Source organism: Canis lupus, chromosome X (assembly GCF_048164855.1).
Source record: "Canis lupus baileyi chromosome X, mCanLup2.hap1, whole genome shotgun sequence".
Taxonomy (NCBI): Eukaryota; Metazoa; Chordata; class Mammalia; order Carnivora; family Canidae; genus Canis; species Canis lupus.
Genome location: NC_132876.1, coordinates 80,145,947 through 80,153,060, shown reverse-complemented (window position 1 = coordinate 80,153,060; position 7,114 = coordinate 80,145,947). Strand labels below are relative to the sequence as shown.

At 50.5% G+C, this 7,114-nt stretch overlaps 1 long non-coding RNA gene across 1 annotated transcript; it reads right to left on the bottom strand.

Moving 5' to 3' along the window:
• Positions 1–6: 6 nt before the first annotated feature.
• On the bottom strand, positions 7–6,847 carry LOC140628709 (uncharacterized). The gene is made up of 3 exons (XR_012026716.1): positions 6,657–6,847; positions 2,684–5,760; positions 7–843 (listed from the first exon to the last, which is right to left on the bottom strand). It is a non-coding gene; the product is annotated as an uncharacterized lncRNA (long non-coding RNA).
• Positions 6,848–7,114: the final 267 nt, after the last annotated feature.

Genomic DNA, 7,114 nt, shown 5'->3' with positions numbered 1-7,114 from the left:
GGTCATCTATGCGCGATGCAAAGAATGAGAAGAGTGTGGCACAGAAGGAGAGTCTCTATGGCAGAACTGAGACATCTGATGCTGTCTTTAGGTTCTTGGCTGCAGCTCATATGACGTGAAGCGTGACCTGCAACCTACCCCATGGCAGTATCAGTGGTGGTAGATAGGGAATGTGCCATGCCCAATTCTCTGAACCATCCTTGCATTACTTCGTTACATACTCAGAAATGCAATCTTGTTTGGTATTGTTATTACGAGGAATAATAAACCTATTTCACAGGAGAGTACAGTAAGGCAAAGAGGGCCAGGCCAAGTAAATTTCTCAAGAGGACATGACTGCAAGTGGCTGAACTGGGTTGGAAGGAAGGTTATCCAGGATCAGAGCTTGTGTCCTTACTACACAGCATGGCTCCCACAAACCAACAGATAACCAAATCCCATGATGCTCACCATATCAGGATGTCTGCTTTGTGCTGTGAGTAAAGAGGAACCCCCTCCTCAAGCGGGCTTAGGCACAAAGGCAATGCACAGTCACACAAAATGAAATCAGAAGGCAGGGTGGGCGCACGCGGGTCACACTCTGGGATCCAGTGATGCCAGCAAGGACACAGGCTCTTTCCAGCTCTGATCTGGCCTTTTCTGAAATAGATGTTCCAGGACCAACATCCAGATAGGGCAATGTTCAAGTGCAGAAAGAGGCTCTCTAATCCTGCACCTCTCCTATGAACAAGGAAGTCTCCCAGAAGTCTTCCAGCAAACATTCTCTTCCTTTCCCACTGGCCAGCGTGGGCCACACCCCCATCCCTCAGTCAGGAGGGAGTGGGAGGTGACGCCACATCTGTCCTGCATGAATGGATTGGGAAAGTAACGGCTGTGAGGAACACCTTCGCCTCATATTCGTTCTGGGGGCTCATGCAGCGTTTCTACCAGAAAGCCTTCTTCACCCACTTTCCTAACATCCTGGACAGCAGGCCTTCCCCTGAACTTCCACAACACCCTGCATTTCCCCTCTCCCAGCCTCAGCCCCACCCAGACATCAGAGGCGGATTATTTGTATCACTCACTAGTCCATGAGCTGACACAGTCAGAGATTTTGTCTTGTTCACCCATCAGAGCCTTAACCCCAGTGGGCATTCACAAATACCTACCAAATGGAATAAAGGAGAATGTGAGGTCCTTCCTAAACATCTCATTTGGTGTATCAACCCTGCAGAATCTATTTTCTCCATTGTCCCAAAGAAGAAAATGCTGGCATGGTGGGGTTAAGTGACAGCACAAGGCCTCACCTCCCGCAAGAGAAGAACCCCAGCCCAGGTGCATCCTGACTCCAGATGTATGGAGTGGCAATACCTCTCTGGATTATCTGTGATCCCCACAGTCTAACCTACAAAGTTAGCCCTAGGGAGTGAGCTCAGGCTTCACGAGGAGGCGACCTTTCAACAAAGATGTGAACGGGGAGAGAAGCCTGACAAGCAGACATCTGGGGTCAGGACTTTCCAGACAAGAGGGAAACAGCTGGGAAGAAGTGTATGAAGCAGAGGCTGCCAGGAGGTTGGGCCACTGGGGGCAGGGGCAGAGAGTGAGAGCCTCACAGGAAGTGGGGAGAGCAGAGGGTGACAGGCTTCTACTCAGCCAGCTGGACCCCAAAGGACACCCACGGATCACAGATGCTGAGTGACAACCTCTATCAGGCTGTAAGTCAGGCAGAGGAGGGACACGGAGAAGACCATTCAGAGAGAGGCAGGTTTGGGCAAAGGGCTGGAAGGACAGTGAGGAGGAGCGCCTCCTTCCGAGGCTGACAGCATTCATCTGCACTGACACCCCCTTCACCTGGTGCCCACATCCCTGTCTCCAAGGGCAGCTGTGCTCTAGCCACAGCATCACACACTTAATTAGCAGTCTGGATTCACTCAACAGCCCACCTCTTGGACAGGTCATTGTGCGCACCTACTATGTGCACTGGTAACTTTTGGTACTTGGAAAACATTCTCTGAGCTGACTGATGTTCCAAGGATCTTGACCCACGTTCCACCGTGAGATCACAACTGTGACTAATGAATGGGGCAACAGAGTGACCCACACAATTAAAATACCTGTGTGACCTCCTTTTTGTAAGCATCTGCAATTTAAGTTGGTACAAAAGATGCAATCTTCCTCCACCTCCCAAAAAGAATCAGAATACAGAGATGTCTTGTTTACGCCATTCCCCCGTGTCATTTTTTTTTAAAAGGTTTTACGTATTTATTCATGAGAGACACACAGAGAGAGGCAGAGGCATAGGCAGAGGGAGAAGTAGGCTTCCCACAGGGAGCCCGATGCAGGACTCGATCCCAGGACCCTGGGATCATGACCTGATGCAAAGGCAGATGCTCAACCACTGAGCCACCCAGGTGCTCCACCCTCCACGTCATTTGTAAGAGAGAAATAACTGGCACAATAACTACCCTTTATCATGAAGTTATAATGTCACCTTGGGTCAAGGTCCTTCACTCATTGAAGAAACACGTTCTAAGCACCACCTCAAACCATGTGTCTGTTTACTGAACACGGATTGGGGACGCAGGGACGAGTTAGCTATAGCCTGCCAGCAGATAGCCACCACATGTCCTGTGAGAAGAGTGATGGCGGAATTTAAGTCATGGTACCTCAGGTACACAGAGGAGGGCATCTTACCCCTACCTACCTGTACGTGCGTGTGTTTGGTCAGGACCACTTCTCAGGGGTCAGGATGCTGAGGCGGTAGGCACTCCGATCACCCACATTTTACAGACACGCAAGCTCAAGAACCGAGAGATTCCCCACAGGTAGAGCCAGATTTCAATCCTTGGTCTACTGAGCTCCAATCCACCATTGCAGTTCGGCCAGCTCCACAACCGTGATGCGGCCACTGAAAGTACTTCCTCTGCCTCTGATTGTCGCTCAGTTCATATCTGATAAACAGAACGAGACTGGTGGAGACCTAATTTGTGGGGTGGGGTTGACCCCAAAAGTCTCTCTATTAAGACAAAGGATCTCTCTGCGGGAACCCTGGAAGCTGAGGTCCTGCTTGGCTGTCGGCTCTGAGGCAAGCCTTCCATGCTAAGGGACTCCAGATCTGTTGCTTCAGGGCAGCTCCTCACAGGGCAGAGGCAGAGTCTTAGAACCTTTGGGGGTTGCTTTATACCCTGCTGGGTGCCTGCATTTCAAGGTGGACATGGTGTTGGGACCATGATGACTATGGAATCATGGAACAGTATCTGCATTTCAGCACCTGAAACACAACCCCGCTGTGTCACTGTGAGTGCAAAGACTGGCTTTGGAGTCAGGCAAAAAGGAGGTGTGCTTCCCAGATCCACCCTCTCCTGCTTCAGCAACCTAACGCCTTTCAGTTTGTTTTCCTGTCTACAGAAGGTGGGCTTTGACACTTACCAAAGACCTGAGTCTTTGGGGAATCAAACTGTATATACCCCGCACACCTTAGTTCCTCAAGCTAGGCTGCAGGGAGAGCCCATCACACCGTGCCCTGTGTTAGGGACATGCCAGCGACAGAGGGAAGTATGCCAGGCGCCTAGGAGTCTAGTTCCACCCTCTGGCCGGGCTTGGGGGTTGGGGTAGTGCTGGTTGGATGAGTGGTTCCATCTTTTCTTTTGTCCAATGCACACACTTCATCTCATACCGAGGTGTGCTGTGTTCAGAGGGGTTGTACTGAGTGAGGTTAATCCTCACAGTTGAGCCTATGGCATGTTGAACCAGCAGTGGGTTCACACTCTCCACTGGACGCTGTAGGAACCGACATAGTTTTCTCCAGGGGTTGCTGACACCTGGTAGGGGCCCCTAGGGAGCCATATGAAGGCACTGTCAGACTCCCTTGGAGAGTTCCCATAGGTGCAGGCAGCTAGCCTCCTTGATGGCCACAGCGACTAATAAATCCAACCCGCTGTAAAGGAAAGACCAGTTACAATCCTTCCTCTTGTCCTAGCAGAAAACTCCAATGGCACTTCACAGTGGAAAAATGAGCTCATCAAGACAAAGTCCAAGGGAGGCAGCTGAAGGGCTGCTTAATTTCCTGGGTCACAGGTGCCATAAAGTGACATAATCTTTCCATGTTTCTGTTTATCCCTCCTCACTGGAAGGTAGGACCCCTAGGCATCAGGAAAGTGTGTGCCACATTCCAAACTCCGAGTTCAAATGCATCACAGGCGCCACATAAATTGAGGTATGATCTTTGCTGTGTGTAATCCTATTCTATGCAATCCTATTCTTTTCCAGAGAAACTGGGCTGTCCGCTTGCATTTCCAATTAGCTCACTGGGAACCAGAGTAAAATATCTGCCCATTTGGGGAATTTATAATGAAGTCTCCATCACTTCTATTCAGTAAAAAGTTCTGTGAACAGTGCCTTTTCATCCAGGTACTCCTCAGGTTAAATGGAAATTGCTCTCTACTGAACCTGACAGCTGAACATAGGTAGGAATCAGGCAAATGAAGTGAATGTTCGATCTACAGGGGATGGCATGTGCGGGGCTGGGGAAATGAGAGGCAGGGAGAAGAGAGTCCACTGGCCATCTACTGAACAGGAAGAGGTTGACGGGGGCTGGAATGTGGAGTGGTGGTGGAGCAGGAGGCGGTCTGCTGAGGATGAGGCTTTGGAGGGTAGGGAGTAAGGAAGGGGACTGTGCTCAGTCCGGGAGGCTGGACGTTATCCTAACAACAGCAGGAAGCCCCTGCAGAGTTTTGAGCAGGGTAGACGAGACCAGATTAGGATTTGAGAAAGGTCCCTCAGGCAGTGGGATGAAAAAATCTGTGGCCAAGGGTTAAGATTGGTGGTAATTATCAAGCAGAGATGAGGTCATCTGGACTAGGGAATTAACCATAGTGATGGAAGAACTAAGTGTCAAGATCTTATTTAGAAGGGTGGAGGAGGTTGGATTGGCCGGGCTTGGTGATTGAGCGGATGGTGAGAGAGGCAGCAGGGAAGGATGGCTTTAAGGATGCCTGGCCTAAGCAGCTGGGTAGAAGGTTGCTTTTCACTGAGTTTGGCAACACCAGAGGACATGGAGATGCGTGGGGAGTGGGGGTGGGCACGTTCAGCTTTGGAGATGTTGTGTATTCTTAGCCCGTGGGACGACTGACTGTTAAGTAGTCACTCAGTACCCCCAGTGAACTGGGGGAGCTCTCCTAGCCTCTCTGTGCCTGGGATGCCTCATTTGGAATAGAAGAATGATAGCAAAAAATTAGGAAAAACAGCTAATTTCGGTTTCATGTCCTCTAGGATAATGTTCTCCCTTTGCACAGCAGAGTGCTGTTTTATAGTTAAGTACTCCCTAGGGAAATGGGCCCCTCTCTACTTATCCATATATTCATTGGTTTGTTTAACTGCCTTGTGTGTTTTCAGCATTCAGCATGCATTGCCAGTGCTAAAAGAAAAACAATGAATTCAAAGCAACCTGTTTTATCACACGTGTGCCGTAGGTTAGCCCATCAGCCTGTCTCTCAGAGATTCAGCCCCCTTCAGACCCTCCAGTCTTCTTCCTGTAGCCTCACCCCCTCAGGGGTGGCAGGTGAGACTTTGGGACCTACTTTCTCCAACACTTGCCTTCGTTCTGAAGTCCTCTCCAGTGTCCCAAAGAGTGGCTAGCACTTGAGTGCAATCTGATTGTGAGCTGCCAGTTGTCTCAGGCAGCATGTAGTTTAGGAGAGGACAGAGCCAGATGTGTGGGTCTGGAAACCAACAGGGTGTGCATGCATAGCCAAAAGGTGATGAAGCCATCCATACGGAGATCTGAAATCAGGGCCCCACCGCTTATTCCTTGTGTGACTTTGGGCAGGTCACTTAACCTCTCTCTGGTCAGTTTCCTCACTTGTAAGATGAGGACCATGATCCTATGCTTCCTTCATTTAGATCAGGAAAATACTACCTTTTAAAAACCATAAAGTGCTCTTCAAGTATGGATAATAAGTTCCAGGGCTAAAAAGAGATCTCTGCTTATCTGGATATCTGTTTGCACAGGCACGAAAGTCACCAAGCCCATTTTTTACTCTGTACACAATATTGAACTTCACCTGAGCCCTGAAAAAAGCCACGGTAAAAAAAAATCTCTGTAGGCTCTCGTGTTCCAGAAATAGCTTATCGCAAAGGAATACTCTTGCCCTTATAACTGCGAGGAGGTTTGCTGTTCACTCTTCGTCCTACCTGCCCTAAGTCTCTCGGGCGACTCCTGGGTTCACGTGTGACAAGGCCAAACACAGACCCTCCTCCTCTGGCTGAAGGGCCAGACACAGTCCCTGCAGCTCCCTGCTGTCTCAGGAATAGCACTGTGATCAAAAGTCCATTCTCCTGAAACTAGCTAGACACGGAGAGAGACATTTATGCCGTCATTCTTTGGCTCACGGAGTCCCTGTTCGGCTGAGACTAATCCTGAATGCAGAAACACTCCCACCTTAAATCTCCCCACTACAACGTGTCTACTCATCCCCATGGAGAGACGGCAAAACCACCCTGCCGAAGACAGTCTAGACACTCTAATCTTCAGATCCGGGCTGCTCTACGGATCGCAACAGCCTTAACAGACAAGCTCTCTACTAGTATGGGTTTTGTCTTTACTACTGTGCATGTAGAGCCCATGCAAAAAAAAAACCTAGTAAGAAAACAAAAATCAGTTAACAGGTACTGCTCACGCGTGCGCGCTACAAGGGACGCCATCACGTGGTCACGGAGACCTTCCGTACTGGCCCCCCTCCACGCTCAGCACCACGTGCATGGTCCGCGATGTCACCTGCACCGCCCGGAAACTCTCCCTACGACCTCAGGAAGCATTCGCCCTGGGCCGTCACTCAGGAGCGCCGCCGTGGGGGCGGGCTCAACCTTCTCGATTCCACGGGTGCTTACGTCGCGGGTTCCAAATACCGCGAAGATCCCACTGTGCTCCGGGCCACTCCCGTCTCCCTCTCCGTCCCGCGCAACCTGAGGAAGGCTAAATTTAGAGAACCCGGCTTCTTCACCGGGTCCCATCTCTATGACGTCACGGGCAGTCCCGCAGCCCCTCCTCCCGTGGGCCGTGTACACGCCTCTCTAGGAAGCCGGGAGGACTTCTCTTGGTGGACTTAACCCTTCTGTTCTTGAGGGCGCGTCACCG